At 57.4% G+C, this 16,602-nt stretch overlaps 2 protein-coding genes across 9 annotated transcripts in view; one reads left to right on the top strand and one right to left on the bottom strand.

Annotated features, from left to right (window-relative positions):
- EFNA4 (ephrin A4) overlaps positions 1 to 16,602 on the bottom strand; it is a 172,903-nt gene that overhangs the window by 138,176 nt on the left and 18,125 nt on the right. For all 5 annotated transcript variants that reach the window (XM_053277549.1, XM_053277550.1, XM_053277552.1 and 2 more), the window contains exons 3-6: positions 16,077 to 16,249; positions 11,140 to 11,256; positions 7,175 to 7,247; positions 34 to 118 (exon numbers count right to left, since the gene is read on the bottom strand). The gene's annotated coding sequence lies outside the window, so the exon portion shown is untranslated. The remainder of the gene's footprint in view (positions 1 to 33; positions 119 to 7,174; positions 7,248 to 11,139; positions 11,257 to 16,076; positions 16,250 to 16,602) is intronic.
- Positions 3,785 to 16,602, top strand: part of ZBTB7B (zinc finger and BTB domain containing 7B) — a 39,212-nt gene continuing 26,394 nt past the window's right edge. Inside the window, exon 1 of one of the 4 annotated variants that reach the window (XM_053277512.1) lies at positions 3,785 to 4,451. The gene's annotated coding sequence lies outside the window, so the exon portion shown is untranslated. Of the gene's footprint in view, positions 4,452 to 4,518; positions 4,683 to 4,709; positions 4,871 to 16,602 lie in introns of those variants that run through there. The other 3 variants (XM_053277509.1, XM_053277511.1, XM_053277510.1) reach the window with 3 other exon arrangements.

Genomic DNA, 16,602 nt, shown 5'->3' with positions numbered 1-16,602 from the left:
GAAAGCATTCCCGCCCCCCACCCCATCACTCACTGAGACCCATGGCGAAGGCTCCCTCCTCTCTTCAGTTCTCGGAATCAGAAGCACAACCTGGGTTTCACTCCCAGCAGGGATCATTCTGGGTGCAGCTCCGAGAGAGAGAGAGAGAGAGAGAGAGAGAGAGAGAGAGAGAGAGAGAGAGAGAGAGAGAGAGAGTGTGAGTGTGTCGTCGTCATCGGGGGCCCCATGTTCGACTTCAATGAAAAGATGCCTCCAGATTGTGGAGACCCAGCCCGCCCTGGTCAAAAAGAGCCTCCCTCCCTCTCTGAAGTGTAGGGCCGTGATCTGTACTTGCACCCTATAGTGCGTCCGTGGACACTTCCATTCATTTGACTCAAACACACTCTAGTCTGCACCAAGGGAAATACCTTCTGCATCTGCTCAGGGACACTCTTGCCTCTTCTTCCTGTTCTCAGAGGTGCATCTAGGTCATTCTAGAGCCTGGACCTCAAGGCCTTTGGAAGAAGCCCCCCCTCCCTGCTGGAGGCCCTCCCTCTGCAAGTTAAGTATCACCACCCTGTTCTTATCCCACAGATTTCTTTCCCCCTTCCCCGCTCTGTCTGTACTCGGCAGAGGTCATAATCACACTCGGCCGCCCAGCACAGTGTGGGCCAGTAGTGACCACACCACCCAGGACAGACTCAAGAGGATTTGGGGGTCCAGGGGGTGTGGAGGCCCTGGACTTTGGCCCCAGGGGTAAGAGCGCCACTGCCTGTTCTTACTAAGATGCACTCTGTACTTGCTCTGGAGCACTCCTACCTGTTCTTCCCTAAATGCACTCTGCATGGCTCCGAGGCACGCTGTCTGCTCATCCTTCCAGGAAAACCCTTCAGTGAAGAAGTCTGAAGTCTGTGTGCCTCGTCCCTCCCTCCCTCCCTCTGTCCCCAGTGCACCCCTCCCTCTCTTTTAACATCCAGATTGTTAGCTCCTCGGGGCAGGGAGCTGTTAATCCACCACCACCAGGGCTCCAGATAAGTCACAGTCATGCATACATCCCAGGACTTTCCTGACATTGGAAAGCAAAGCAAAGAGGAGCTGGGGCCGAGGATCGCTGGCGATCCTTCCCTGGCACGAAGGGAGCCTGCTGGGTTTCGGACCCTGCCTCTTCCCCTGGAAAGGGCTCCTCCTCCACGGCTGGGGGGGCTTTGCCCTCAGCTGCTGCTGCAGTGATGAGATCACGTCTGTGTGGGGCCTGCTGTTTGCCTTGGCAGAGGGGGCAGCAGCAGCGGCAGCAGCGAGGCTTCCTCCAAGATTTCCGCCCAGCTCAGCGGAACGAAGAAGGGCTTGTGTGGCTGCTTAGCTCTGACTCAGGCTGGGAGGGAGGGAAGGTGGGAAGGAAGGAAAGCCAGGATGGCAGCAGGGTGGGAGGAATGAGGGCTCCTGGGAGCACAGGGTGGGCCGGGAGGGTCTGTTGAGGTGAGGCCCGGTGAGTACGAAGCGAGGAACACCGAGCTCTTTTCCCACCCGGCGGGTTGCCGCTGAACAGGTTGTACCTGTGACCCCACCCAGTCACCTGTGTGAGTGGCGGCAGCAGGCAGGCAGGCAGGCAGGCAGCTCCACCCTGCGCGCAGCTCTGCGGGGCCTCTTCGGCAAAGTCCCGACGCGGCAGCCTTCTACTGAGCCGGGCCCGTGGGCTGGCCCGCTTAGCGTTGCCTGCACGGACAGGCAGGAGCTCTTCAGGGTTCCAGGCGGGGGCCTTTCCCAGCCCCACCTGGAGATGCTGCCGGGGACTGAACCTGGGGGACCTTCTGCACGCAAGGCAGAGCTACGGCCCAAACACAGGCATAGAGGAATCTGCCTACTGAGTCAGACCATGGGTCCAACTAGCTCAGTATTGTCTGCACTGACTGGCAGCGGCTCTCCAAGGTTTCAGGCAGGGGTCTTTGCCAGTTCTGCCTGGAGATGCTGCCAGGGACCTTCTGCACGCCAAGGAGGTGCTCTTCCACGGAGCGACGGCCCCTCTGGGGAGCCTTTTGGGCACCAGGAACCCCACTGAACCACCTCAGTGCTTTGGGGCAGGGAGCAGCTCTGAATCCCAGCCGGGTTTTAAGTTCTGAAACCTGGGTATGTTTCGTTTTCTTCTCTCTTAACGTAAAGAAGGATGCGGTCCAGGAACGTGGATTTTATTTTGTATTTATTAAGGTTTATCCCACTGACAAAGAACTCAAAGCAACTTACCACAGAACAGAATATACAGACAACAACCTAATACACTTCAGTAAAGTCAATAAACAACCAACCGGCAGTTCAATTTGCAGTGGGTTCCCAGTTAATTCCCGGGCAGCATTTCCAGGTAAGGCTGGGCAAGACTCTTGCCGGAAACTATGGAAGGCTGCTGCCAGTCAGAGCAGACAAAGCTGAGCTTGAGCGAAATGGATCAAGGGTCTGACTTGGTATAAGGCAGCTTCCTATGTCTCGGGACAGAGCTGTAGCTTTGTGGAAGAGCATCTGCTTTGCATGCAGAAGGAGATGCTGGCAGCATCTCCAGGTAGGGCTGGGAAAGACCCCTCAGCCTGAAACCTTGGAGAGCTGCTGCCAGTCAGTGTAGACACTAGATGGACCAAGGGTCTGACTCAGTATAAGGCAGCTCCCTGTGATCCTATGCAACGAACAAACAAACCCATTAAAAAACTAGCCTAGACCAAAAGCTTTCCCAAGAATGTAGCCCATATGTTAGTGTAACCACCCACTTCTTTCACATTTTTGGGACGAGGGCATGATTTTCTGGGGAAACCCGCCAACTGTAAAAAAAAAAGAAAAAAAAAAGAAGCCCCTTTCTTTTGTGGCCTGCTTTTAACAGTGAAGGCAGAAATCCCTTTAAAATAGAAAACATTGCAACACCATGCCCCTACATTGCCTCTCTGGGGCTATTTTGCAAAATACTCTGTGCACTGAAAGTACTGCATGCCTATATTATTATTTAATCAATCAATCACAACAATAAATGGCTAGTTTTCTCTCATTCTGTTTGCCAAGTCAACTGCTTTGCAAACTTTCAATCAAAAAGGACGATAAATGTATTCATAACAAGAATAGCAGCTTATTTCAACTCCTTTTGCTGTGCTAACAGCTTTGCAAATGCTTGAACAGTGGCATATACATGTTAATAATGAAATAAGCATGGTTGACATCCTCACTAAATTTACTAGAGGAAGTCTATTACTGGGTAATGTAGTCAGGATGCCAGCTAATAACCAAACAAACAAAATAAATGATGATAATAAAATGGCTAGGGAAATCTCCTGCCTTTTGCTATGTCAATTGCTTTGTGACCACTTTTGTTGAAAAGCCTTCAACCTCAACAAAAGTTCTCAAAGCAGCTGACATAGAAAAATAAAACGTTTGTTATCCTGAGCCATACATATCTCTTATGGCTTGTTGACAAAAGGGGACAAGTGATTGACATAACCGAAGGAGAATACCACAGCCATTTAAACAATTATTGTGATTCAATTACTAGGGTGATTACTTATGTGATGTTTGTTGTTGTACAGTCTGGTGATTAATAACCACCATGGCTAGAGTGGTGCTCATTGTGTCAACTGCTTTGCAGAGGGGGGTTTTTGGTTGAAAAGTGGTCTATATACCCTCCATCATGAGCCCACCTCGGCTGAGTCTGAGCAGGCCTCCACACATCAACTTGCCAGCTCGCCTGTGGCGAGTGTCCCAAGCCTCAGGGCGAGCAGGACACCCAGCCTCGTTCGTCGGGAGATGCGAAACAGCAGGAAGCCTCTCTGGGCAGCCGGAGGGGGCTCCCCCGCTTTCTTCCCACCCCCACCTCCCAGGGCACGTGACAGGAGCCCCGCTCCTCTCCTGAGCCCTGCTCTGCCTGCTGGGTGGTGCCAGCAAAGGATCGGAAGGAAGACGGGGCGGGGCGGGGCTGGTGGCGATCAAAGGACGGCGCGCTCGGACGGGGATCTCCGCAGACTGGGCCGCCTTAGCTGCAGGCAGCCTCGCAGCCTCCCCGCTCCCCACGCCTGGCGGCGGCGACAGCACCTCCATCATCCTTTCCAGTGGCGCATCTCCCGGCGCAGCCTCCGATGAGTCAGCCCTCCCTCCCCGCCCCCCAGTCAAGGGTCCAGCTCCTCGCCCCCGCGTGGCCACCATCCATGCCTTCTCGGCCTTGGCCCTGCCCCAGAGAGGGGGCTTCCCAGCGAAAGCAAATGCGAGCGACGAGGAGGAAGTTCGCAGGCAGCCAGCCGCTTCCCCCCGCCTTCAAAAGCCATCTTTCGCCCCGCCCCCTTTCTGTCCATTTTTTGGAAGGAGGTGGGTCCGGAGGCCCTGAAGGGCGGCCACCCCGCCAATAGGAGGCCAGGGGTCTTCCCCTCCTCCCTACGGCCGGGCGCCCGGAGGCGGGATCTCGGGGAAAGTAGGACAGGAGAGATGGCGAGAGGCCTCGCAGCAGCCGCCAGGTGGAGAAGGGCGGGGCCCCAGGGGTCGGGGGTGGGGCGTGGAGGCAGGTGGGGGTGGGGCCGGCCGGCGAGAGGTGGGGGCGGTCGTGCTTTGCGTGTGGCGCGGGGGCCGGAGAAGAACCCGGAGGGCTGCGCCGCTCTCTCCCGATCGGGGGAGCCGGAGATCGCCTGCTGCAGCTGCTGCCAAGCCGGAGGGGGAGGCCAGGTGAGCGGGGGGCGTGGCCAGGACAGGTGAGCAGCAGGGGGGCGGCCGGAGGGGGGAGGAGGAGGAGGAGGAGGAGGAGGAGGGAGCGCGCAGCCCGCCGCAGCCACAGAGAGCCCAGCTGCCGCCAGGACGCACGGCGGGAGCAGCGCGCAGCGGCCCCGGTGACGGACGGAGCGCCCCGAGAGCGAGCCGTGCGCGGAAGACCCCCGGCCGGGTGAGTGGGGCTCCGCGGCGCCCCGATCCAGCCCCGCGGCGGGGGAGGCAGAGGGGGGCTGCTTGCCTGCCTGCCTGCCTGCCTGGGGTTCCCCCAGAGTCTTTCCTCCCAGGGCCCCAGGCTCGACTCCTCCCCCCTCCCCACACACACGCAGGACCTTGGAAACTTCTTCCCCTTTGCCTTCCTCTTACCCCGGAGCAGAGTTACCCCAGCTGGCCTCACCAAAGCAGAGCGCCAGCCTGGGGTTGGACGTTCGGGGCTCACATTTCCAGATCTCCCTTTCCTCCCCACTGCTCCTCCCCCCCCCGCCGCATTCTCCCCTCTTCTCATTCTCCCCACCTCCACCCTCTTCTTCTATATGCATCACCTTCTTCGCTCCCCCCACCCAGCTGTCGGGAGGACATATAGGACCGTGTGGGGGTTTTGAGAGGCGTGATCAGGACAGGGACTTGCGTTGCTTCACTACCCTGGGTGAGAAAATGAATTTGATCCTCCTTCTCCTTCTCCTCTTGGATGCGGGTTCCCACCCCTTTCCCTTTTGCTTCGTACAAATCAATGGAACCCAGAGTTATCAGGGACATATTGATCAGTTGCTCAAAAAGGAGGCTTCCTCCCAGTCAGGAAAACTGGTGTGTGTATGGGGGGGGAGTACATGTCCCTCCCTGCCCTTCCCCTAAGAACCTGGTGTGGGTGCAGTAATTGTGATTCTCCTGTTCCTCTGTGAACCCCTGAAAAGATGCCGCCCTAACCAGCTGCCTAGGTAGGCTCCCTGGGTTTTGCCTGCCGTGGTTCACAAGTGGCTTTATTTCTTTTTCTTTTTTTAAACTCTTGCTAACCTCTTGACTAGGGTGCTAGGCTCAGGGTGTGTGTGTGGGGGGGCGGCATTGGGGGTGCAGTGTTGGCTGTGGCACCTTGGCAACGTGCCAGCTGCTGGGAGTAATTCTGCCACGTCTAGGCCTTGGCTGTGCTGCTGGGTGGGTGGGTGGGGGAGGTAGATGCCCTTGCCCGTGATGTCATCTTGGCCTGCTCTGTGCCCAGCAGGGTAAACTGGGAGTCGCTTCATGCCCCAGCTGGCATGGGCACTGGGGAGTTGCCAACCCTGACTAAGTCCCCGGGTGGGGAAAGCGCCCTTGACTAGCCAGCTGCTAAACCACCCCTGGGAAGGATCTCTTGGTTCTGGGGCCAAGCACCCCTGCTGGCAACAGTGGGTGTTGGTGCTTGCCTCTGGCGAAAGGCCTTTGCCTCTGGGTGTCCTGCGGCTGCCCGCCAAGGCAGTTCCCCCTGCAGGTTCCAGCTCGGAGGCAAGATGCAGAGAATCTAGTGAGCAGGCGGTTGGGAGGGCCCCCTGTATCCTGTGGCACCCGTCTCTGGCTCTTTGCCAGCGAGGTGCCAGGGAGGGAGGCCTTTCCTTCTGCCCCTTCCTCGGCCCACAAGCAGGAGATGGCTGCCTTATAAGCAGCACACGGGTGCTTCTCTGTATGCCTCCTGGCAAGCAACACCCAGGGCCCAAACAGTGAAGGCGGACCTTGAAGCCTGAGCTGCGTCCTTTGGAATCTAAAGCCCCTCTTGGTAACGCTTCTCCCCCCCCCATACAAGCCTGGCATTGTGGTGGTTAGACTTGAGGTTGGTCCCCCCCCTTTTTTTTTCCTTGGGCAAACGTTCGTGTTGGACTCTGTCCTTCAAGGCACACACACCCAGCCCCACTGATTACTGTGCCTTCCCTTCCAGGGGTGTGTCTAGGTATGCTCATCCTGGCAAAGGTGGGGTGTGCCTTTCTGAGTCTGCATATGCCATGTTGACCCCAAAGAGTCCCTTCCTGTCTCTGAACTCTGGAGTCGGCCGGATTCAGAGTGGCAGGTTTGAAGGCCACGATGCTTGCACCTTGCTCAGGATCACTTCTTGCCCTCCAAGTGTTGTGCCTCCAAGTGGGGTGGTAAAAGAGTGGTCTAGGGGTAGCCTCCCCCGCCCCTTCCCAGGGCACGTTTGTGAGTGAAATGGAAGTGAAGATCTGGATTTCCATGACAGTCTGGCACAGTATCGACACTTAAGTCAACTCTCAGAAGAGAAGCACAAGACAGAAAAGGAGATTAGGGGAGGTAAAACTGATAAACACATTAACACCTCAGTAAAAGTGGGCAATCCTCTCTCTCTCTCTCTCTCTCTCTCTCTGTAAACATTCAATAGTATCCTAGACGTTAAACAAGTAGACAATCGAGAAAACAATGATCAGAATCCAAGGAAATATCTAAAAGATAAGATTATCAATAATACTTTTACAAGAGAAAATAGGAAGTTAATCCTTACTGGTTGATGGAAGTTTCTTCATGGTGGTGGTATTAACAGTAGCAGCTGATAGGGTTTATCTGCATCTTTTTGCCTGTAAAAGTATCATGGATAATCGTTAAGATATTTCCTTGCTGTTTTTGAATACTAGCCCCTGCAAAAAGCCTCTGATGGTGCACGTGCCAACCAGCAGAAGGGGCTTTTCTGCTGGTTTTTCGGTCTTCCTTGGCCTCTGGGTGACCTAACTCAAGTGCTGGCCCCAACCTAGCATCTGGGGACCCGGAAACCAGGAGGTGACGTATCTGGCGTTTGTGGACTTGATTTGTGGCCTTGCAGAGGGCACCGGGTCTCTTAGTGCTTGGGGATATTAGGCTCTCTTTCTGTTCCCCCTCCCTGCCCCTGGAATCTAAGCACCTCCTGGTTGCTGTCGACTGGGCACAGATGTTCGCCCACCTGGGTACCTGGGGTGGGATGCTTCCCCCCCCCCCGGAGGTCGCGTGTGGGGCAGGCAGGTGGGCCGAGGTTTCTCTGAACCGGCAGTGCAAGGGTGAGCCAGGTGGGGTGGTGGCGTCTGGGTGGCTAAGAATACACCTTGTCCCCAGGTGTCCTCCTGGGCCTGGCGGCTGTGGGGGAGGGGCGATTGGGAGCAACCAAAGTGGATTGAAGTTGTGTGCGTGTGTGGAGTGGAGAGCGGGCAGGGCGGCAGCACAGCTGAGGAGGTAAGGACTTGGATGACGGCATGCCAAAGGCAACCTGTGTCCTGGTTTCTGCCACGAGGACCCCCTCTAGCCGCATTCTTAAAAAAATTATAGTGCATGAATTTTTATTTTAAATCTTGCTGGTGGATTGGTTGGGCTTGCCTCTGAGCATGGGCAGAGTGCCGTATTTACCCGAATCAAAGATGACCTTTTAAAAAAAAGGTAGAGGTTACATACAGGTTATACCTGCATTTACTCAAATGGAGCAGGCATCTGAATTTAAAACGACCTCCTGATTTCTAATATAGAAAAACTTCGGGGCGGGGAGGAACCTGGGCTTGGGTTCCTTGCTCCTCCCCCCCACACCCGGCCTTTTTGGGTTTTCAAAGGAAAGCGCTAGGCAGATGCTCTGGGTGTCTCAGGACGTAGAGGAGGGGCTGAAATTAGCCCACCTCTCTCAGAAGGTGGGAATCCCAGCAGCTGGTCTGCATGCATGAAGTCCCTGAAAGAGATGCAAACCCGTGGGAAAACAACAACAGCAAGACACTCCCTGCAGGGTTTGAAATAAGAAGAGCTCCTCTGAGCATGTGAGGAGGGCCTCCCCCTCCACACCAAGTCGACGCAGAGGGTGTCCCGGCTTGGAGACCCCATTTGGAATCCCTCCCTCCCTCCCTCCCTCCCTCCCTCCCTCCCTCCCTCTCCACTTAAGTGTTGTGTCATGTTGTGAAAATGAAAAACATTTTTTTCAGCCGAGAGTTAGGTCTTTCCTGCCCTAGCCGTGTTTGGCCGGATGTTTATGGTGCGCGCGCTTGCGTCCAGAGGCTTGGGAGTTTAGTTCCCTATCAGGCAGGGGCGCCTTGAAAAGCAGCGTGACAGGCAGAAATCCAGTAAGCCAATCTGCCCTCCTCCTTCCTGCCAGGAGAAGCTTTACCTGGTGGTTTCTGCCTGTTCCGCAGCTGCCAGAAACTCAGGGCGGCGGGGGAGAGGCCGTGGCCCAAAATGGGAGCTTCCAACCAGGCAGGTTGCTTGTCATGGCAGGCGAGGCTGGGATCTGGCAGGCCTGACGGGGAGGGCAGAACGCCGAGGCAGCCGGCCTGGCAGGGCTGACGCTCTTTCTTGCTCTCCCTCCACTCCCAGGTTGGCCCGGGGCCTGAGCGCCAGGCGTTGTGAAGCAGGCCGAAGCCTGCGGCCCCCATGGCATGGTTGCCGTGGGAGCCCTGGCGGCTGGGAGGCAGGAGTGGCAACGCGGGCACCAGGAGCGTCTCCTCAGGGGGTGGCTGATGAAACCGCCGAGAAATCTCCCTCGGTGCCACTCCCTGTTCGCTGCTGGAGGTGTCCCCCGCCCGGGGTGGGGGCGATGCTGCCCCTGAGTGCCACCATGCTGCATAGCAACCCCGTGGCACGCTTCCCCCGCGCTGGCTGCCGTGCCGCAGGCAGGGCCTGAAAGAGGAGCTTGGCTGGCGGCAGGAAACTTCGGGGAGGAAAGGCCGAGCCGGGCGCGCCGCCAACTGCTTGGCACCGCCGGAGAGAGAGAGAGGGCGAGGGGGCTGCTCACCCGCTGACCTTTGCAGCCGGCTCAGAAGGGCACGGGGCACTCGCCCGGCAGGCCCCTGTGGGTGCCGCCACCCCCTTCCCCCAACCCCACCCCTGTGCCGCGGCGACCGGCGGGGGGTCAATTGCCGTCCGGTGCCCTGTTTTGCTAGCTGAGGGAGCCAAGAGCTTCGTCACTGCCCTGGAGGCTTCGTGCCCTGCCTTCTCCTGCAAAGCGGGGTTCCTGTCGAAGGAGGCCAGGCCGGTGGGGCGGGGGGGGCGTTTGTGTCTGTGGCCTGGAGAGGGGTGTCGCCCCAGGCCACCGCGGGTATGGCTTGGCCGGGTTCCCCTCCCCAGGGAGGGAGAAAGCAAGCAGGTGACAAGTAGGAAGGAGAACTAGGTCAGGCAAGGCTGGGACACCCTCGCCACAACCCTCCTGACTTCTCAGCTGCTGCTCCCCGGGCACATGGGCAGCGGACGGGGTAAGGTTTTAGGGGCGCGTTTCGGGGACAGGAGAAGGGGGAAACCCACCCACCCACCCCCCGCCTTGGGTGGCCACTCCAGGCTCCCCGGATCCCCCGACACAGATCCGTTCTCCCTTATCTAGCCTGCTTTCCTTGCCTTCCTCGCTTTGTGTGCACGAAACGGCGATTCGGATCCGGGGTGGTGGTGCGAGGGAAGAACCGGGGTGGGCCTTTTTCTGGGTCACTCGGCACGGCGAAGCTCTATGTGGCAGGAGAGGTGGCTGTGGGTGGGTGGTTTCGGCGTGGCCCCCGTCTCTTGCATCCACACAGGGCTGCTGCCACTGCGTGTGCTTGTGTGCTCTCTCTCTCTCTCTCTGCCTTGGCTTGTTCTGAGTTTCTGAGTTAAAGCTCTCACGCCCATGCCTTGCTTCTTTCGGCATTGCACTGGCAACACAGGCTCCACCAGCGTATGAACAGAACTGTGGCTGTAAGGACTTGTGCAAAGACCGTGTGGCACAAAAGCCGGGCAGAGACCTGTGGGGCATCCCTCCCTTTTTAACCGCCCATATCTTGGCATGCAGTGGGAAACCCCCCCCCCCCGGCTGCTCCCTGGCCCCACCTGTGGGCACTCTCGGAACTGCAGCATGGGGGCAAACGTGGTCGGTCAACCTCTGGGTGTCCATGGAAGGGCTGTGGGTCCGGCGGGGCGGTGGGGAGCTTTGATGTAGCCACGGTGGAGCAGAGGTTTTGCTGGAGGAACTGGCAGGGCAGCCTGCCCCAGACCCTGCGCTGGGTGTCCGTAGGCGGGCGTGAGCCAGGGCCGTGGGTGGGACTGCAGTTCGCAGCCCAGGGGGATTAGCACCACACTCTCTCTGCCCTCCTTGATTGGATCAGTGCTGGGAGTTGGGGGGCGGGCGGGAGGGGCGAGGCGGTGGAGAGGCAGGGTCATCCCAGGTCACTCAGATTTTAGCTCCGATGTGTTTTTGTGTGTGTGAGAAAGGGTGGCTATTTTCAGGGTCTGGACTCCGAGAGGCACGTGGGTGCTGGCGTAGGTGGGAGAGTGGGCTGTGTGCTTGTCACACGACAAGATTGTGATGCCTTTTTGGGTGGGGAGGGCTGGCTAGGGGGAATTACTTTTTAACACCCAACTATTTCTGGGCGCTGCTTTTCCAAAAAGGCCCTTTCTGTTGACATCCTGTCTTCGTGACGTGAAACGCTGCCTGCTCACCCCAGGGGTGGTTGCTCAGTGGGGAGGGCCTTCTGCACATGCCCGGGTGCCCTCTTGGTGATTTACCTGCTGCTCAGGACTGATTCCAGGCATAGCCGATGGGCCCTGGCCTAGTTCTAGTCCTCACCGGTCTCTTCTGGAGGGCGTCGCTCAGGGGTTTCCGCTCCTCAGGTAGGAGCCATCCTGTGAGGTAGGAGAGATCTTAAGGAGGAAGCAAAGGCTCTTCTGTCCTCCTCCAGTGGCCTCACTGGTCCCACCCTTTCCCTGACACGGGGAGCCTATGCTTTTGAACAACGATGTGGCGGGCAGAAACTTGACAGGATAGCAGTTCGCCCCTGGCAAGACGGCAGCAACCGGGACAGCTTCACCTGTCGGACATCGGCCTGCCGTGCTGCTGTTGGGGCTGCGCAAGACCTCTCGGGGAAAGAGCTGGCCGTCTTGCCGCGTGGCTTCTCCTTTTCCTTGCCCTGGCATTTCCCGGCACCGACCTGGGTCGGCAAAAGAGCGCCTTCCTGGGCAGTGCCAGACGTGTTTGCCGGTCCGTCCCCTGGCTGTTTCCAGCTGCCCCTTCTCCCCCGCCCCACTGACTTCCGCCCACTCCACCGACCCCACCCAGGCGCCTCTCCCAGGCCCCACAGGGCTGGGACCCACCCTGTAATGTTCCCTGGGTGGCTCCGCCTCCCTCCCCCTTCCCTCTCTTCTCCCCCGCAAGGCTGGCTTGCTGGCTCACGAAACCCTTTGCAGCCTCTCCCCGCAGCTCTGCTCGGGAGAGACCTGGGAAAAGGCGAGCGCCAGTTCGGGGCTCTGCCCCGCCCTTCTCTGGAAGTCCAAGCGAGCGGCACGTTGGGCAGGGAGCCGCTCCCCTGCCCCGCTCTCTACTGGGCAGTGGTGGCTCTGAGCACGTGCAGAGTGCTGCGCACTGCACGGTGGCGGGGTGGTAGTTTTCTGGCCCCTTTGAGGACTGCAGTGCCAAGGTCCCTGGGCCATGGAGTGGGAGGGAGAAAGGGGGTCGCTGAATACACTTGGTTCTTCTTCTGTCTCTTCTCTCCCCAAGGGGTTTGTGGCCACTCGAATCTCTCCTTCCTGTTTCCTCGTCTTCGTGTAGTTTCAACACCCTCTTCCTTCCTTCCTCCTCCACAGTCTTATGCTTTTTCAGCTGAGGGGTGGGAGTGTGTGTGTGTGTGTGTGTGTAACAACTCTGTGTGTCCAGAAAACTGCCCTGATTTCTCCCACCCACACTGGCTCATGGAAATCCCTCCCTCCTCCCGGACACCTTTCAGATTCTGTCTCCAAAGAGCTTATTCGGACAGTGTGTGTGTGTACACACACACACACACACTTCTTTCCAGTGTGGTTGCTTGTCCGTGTGTCCTAATCTTATTTCTGTATATGCACACTTGAAATAGCCATTTCTGGACATACGTGGGCTCAGGAAGGGAGTTAGCAGCCCGTCCCACCCCTGGGCAGGGGCGTAACTATCATAGGGCAAGGGGAGACAGTTGTCTGGGGGCCCACTGCCTTGGGGGGCCCTCCAGAGGCAAGTCACATGACTGACTCCCCCAGCCGCGCACCCGCCCGGGCTTCCTCCAGTGGTATTCATCCTCCGAAATTGATGTGGGTGTTAAGACCTGGATCTACCAGAACTGCATCTCTTTCTCTAGTACCATTAGATGACTTGCATCTTCCACAATTTACAAAACCTTTTAAAACATAGTTTAGGATGAAGTTCTATTGTGGCACATAGCTGTGTTATATTACTATGCTTTTTGTTACCACTATTCAGCCTCATCTAAGATTTCTTTACTTCAGGAGCTGAGCTTCAGTGGGGGGGGGGGCATTTTAAAATCTTGTCTCTGGGCCGCCTCCAACCTTGCTACGCCCCTGCCCCTGGGGAGGGGGTTTCCAGCTCCGGGCAGGGGGCTTCCCCTTGAACAAGCCGGCACGACCCATAACCCTCCCCTATGTGGCCCCAGCACCTGGTATTCAGAGGTAGACTGCTTCTGTACACGGGAGCTCCATTTTGCTCCCCCTGTTCAATAGGCATTGGCAGACTTCTTTGTCCATGAATATCTGTTTTTGTTTTTGTTTTGAAAAAGTAGGACGGGGACGGCCGTCCCATATTAAGGCCCATCAGAAGCTCTCTTAACCTGTTTGCTTCCTGCCTGGGATGGCAGAAAGCAAGGGGGACGTCACGTTCCGAATGGGCCCCTGTAGGCTGCTGGTGGGCTGCCTCTGGCTTGGGACGGGGGTTCACGGACTGTACTGCCTGGGCACAGATCAGCTCACACGCTCGAGACACCTGCAGCAATTTGGGTCAGGAAGCTGCCTTATACGGAGTCAGACCCTTGGTCTAGCTACCTCAGCGTCACCTGCACTGACAGGCAGCGGCTCTCCACGGTTTCAGGCCGGCGTCTTTCCCAGCCCTACTTGGAGATGCTGCCAGGGGATGAAGCCCGGGGCCCTCGGCATGCCACAAAGGTGCTCTTCCACTGATCTGTGGCCCCGTCCCCGAAGGCGAATAGCTTACAGAGCTTGCCTGTAGCCACCCATCCAAACGCAAGCCCAGGCAGACCCTGCTTAGCAAAGGGGCGGCTCGTGTGCTCGCGACCCACAAGACCGGCTCTCCTCCCCCTCGACTTCCTTCTACTGGTGGTCTGGATTTCCAGCGGTTAATAGGTGCGGCCAACAGAAGTCCTTCCAGACTTCCTGTCTTGGGGGAGCCTTGACACATTTTATGTGTCTTTTGAGGAAGCCCCTGTGTGTCCCAGAGCATTTTGGGGGACTCCAGAGACTCTGCACCTTCAGGTCTGGCATGCAAGGAGCGCGTGTAGGGCTGGCAGGAGCAGCTGAGTGGGCGATCTTGTCTGAGCAAGAGTCGCAGCAATGAGGAACCCCCCGATAAACATCCGAGGAACTCTGGGTTTTCCCCGCCGATGGACTGTCTTGGGGAACCCGGCTGGTTTCCGGCCTCTAGACTCTGCACCAGCAGATATTTTCTTTCTGAGGGTGCTCTCGGCTTGACAGCCTGAGCACCACCATAAATAATAAACTAATGTTAAAAATGGCGTAACAACTGCAGCAGCGGAAATTAATGAACCAAAATTCAGTGGGCGATTTAGAACAGGAACAGAGAAGATCATAAAGGACTGCAGAACCCACGGAGAGAGGGAACTGACCTGGCCTCTTGTGGTGGGGAGTTCCACCGTCTGGGTATAGCTACAGAAAAAAAATACCCTCTCGGGTGTCCCCACCTGTTGCAGAGGGGAGTTTTGGGTGGGCCTCCATGTTTCCTTGATTCCCCTGGTCCCTGCTCCCCCACCTACTCCCAATTCAGGGATTTGGTTAGCTCAATTGAATAGCTTAATTCTGAAATTAGTCGGTGTTAGAAACCAGATGTCTGGGCCAGCCTTGAAAATAACGCCAGGTGGTTTAAAAAACGTTTCCTCCTCAATCTCAGGCGTGTGCAGCGGGGACTGCCTGTGACCACTTGGTGGCAAGGGAAATGCCCTCTGTACATGCCTGACAGCACTCTCCTTTTGCTATTCCTGTGTGATGGGAGAGCCGACCTGGGCGCAGATATTTTTTTCTTTTGCTAAAAGCAGATATGGAGGAAGGGGACTCAGCTGGGGGCCCCCTGGGGCAGGGAGGGGGGCATTATTCCCTCCACCATCCGCCCATTCCTTGATGCCCATACACGGAGCTGCTGTTAGCTGCCAAGGAGAAAGCATACAGGTACAGTACGTAGGAAGCTGCCATCTACTGAGTCAGACCCTTGGTCCATCTAGCTCAGTACTGTCTACCCAGACCAGCAGCAGCTTCTCCAAGGTTGCAGGCAGGAGCCTCTCCCAGCCTTATCTTGGAGATGCTGCCAGGGAGGGAACTTGGAACCTTCTCCCTGCAAGCATCCCAGAGCGGCCCCATCCCTTGAGGGGAAGCTCTTACAGGGTTCACATGTGTCGTCTCCCATCCAAATGCAAGCCTGGGCAGACCCTGCTTAGCAAAGGGGGCAACTCATGCTTGCTCCCACAAGGCCAGCCCATAAGGACTGCAGACCAGCAGTAAGGGTCGATGGCACCAGTTAACCGTCCCGGAGCTGAACTACCTCGAACCTTGCTATGAATAAATCCTTTTCTTTCAACCCCCCCCAAACCCCCCAACATATTAGGGGTGTGTGTGCATGTGTGGGGAGCTGGAGAGGCCCCCTGGAAAGAGAGTCTCCACACCCCCCCCCCGGACTCCTGGGTCCTCTGCTTGCCCAAGCCTGAAGGCAAAGGGTTAGTTTGAAAGGGAGGAGGGTGGGGCCCACATGGCTAACCCACTTCTCTCTCTTGCGACACCCGCCCACCCCAACCACCACCCGGGATGAGTCACTGCCCTCTCCAGAGGCCCCCAATGCCACCCGCCTGGGCCCTCCTTGCCGCGCCAGATACCCGGGCCCCTCCCTTGGCCGCCTCGCCCACCTTATCTCCCAGTCCGTCTCTGCACCTGGCACTCCAGGAAGTGGAACGGCTTGGGGGGGGGGTGGAGTGGCGTCCGCGACGGGCAAGCTGCACTGGGCAAAAGGGCACAGCCTCCATCTTACGGGCTGGGGTGGCGCCTTGGCCGGGAGAGCAGAGTGGGACCTCCGTGTGCCAGGTTCCAACTTGGGACTGGCCGTCAACGGAGATGCAGGAATGATAATGATGAATGGGGATATTCGTGGTGCAGGAGAGGTCGGTGAACAGCAGGTGGCCAGGGGCGCTAGATGGAGCCTCCATGTGTAGGGGCAGTCTGCCACCGAATACCAGGCGTGCAGTGCCTGGCAGATGGGCCCAGCTGTTCCCTTCACGTCCCCGGGGTGCAAGCGGGCCCCCAGGGTGGGGGGTGGAGGGCTGATTTGGGGAACCGTCCTGGTCTAGGGCAGCCCTCTTCTGCGACCCAGCAATGCATATTCTGCGTTCTTGAGACGAGCCCGGCACGCCAGGCCTGGCAACTCGGCAAAGTTGCAGAGGGAACCAGCTCACCTGCCTGTTGAACGGGGGATCTGTGCTTGCTGCCGGCGTCTTTCTTCCACCCACTGCGTTTCCTTGCAACATCCCGTAGAAGAAGAGCAGAAGGCAGTTCTTGGGCAGCACTGGAGGGGAGGAGAAAGCAGGGGCCTTGAAGGCGCTCAGTGGCTGGAGCTCCACTCCGGGACCTGTGATATAACCGAGACAAGAGTCCCCTTGAGCATACGCAGAGAGCCTTTCCTTGACCGCTGACACACCAGCCCCGTGACTGTGGGACGAGGAGGCCAGATGCGGCACCTTTTATTTCAAGAAATAAGCATCTAATCGCATTTTTAAAGTATTCCGGTTTACTTTGGCAAGACTCTGGGACCTTTATGGTAGGAGATTATAATTAAAATGTACTGCTGCTTTTATCTTGCCTGCCCTCCAAGGAGCTTGGGGCGGTGTGCATAGTCTCCCCACCATCCCTTTCCTCCTCACAACAACCCTGTGAGGTAGGCTAGGCTGAGAGAGAGAGAGAGACTGGTCCAAGGTTGCCCAT

Source organism: Hemicordylus capensis, chromosome 14 (genome assembly GCF_027244095.1).
Source record: "Hemicordylus capensis ecotype Gifberg chromosome 14, rHemCap1.1.pri, whole genome shotgun sequence".
Lineage (NCBI taxonomy): Eukaryota > Metazoa > Chordata > Lepidosauria > Squamata > Cordylidae > Hemicordylus > Hemicordylus capensis.
Note: the sequence above shows the minus strand (reverse complement) of the source record. Positions and strands in the feature narration are given on the sequence as shown.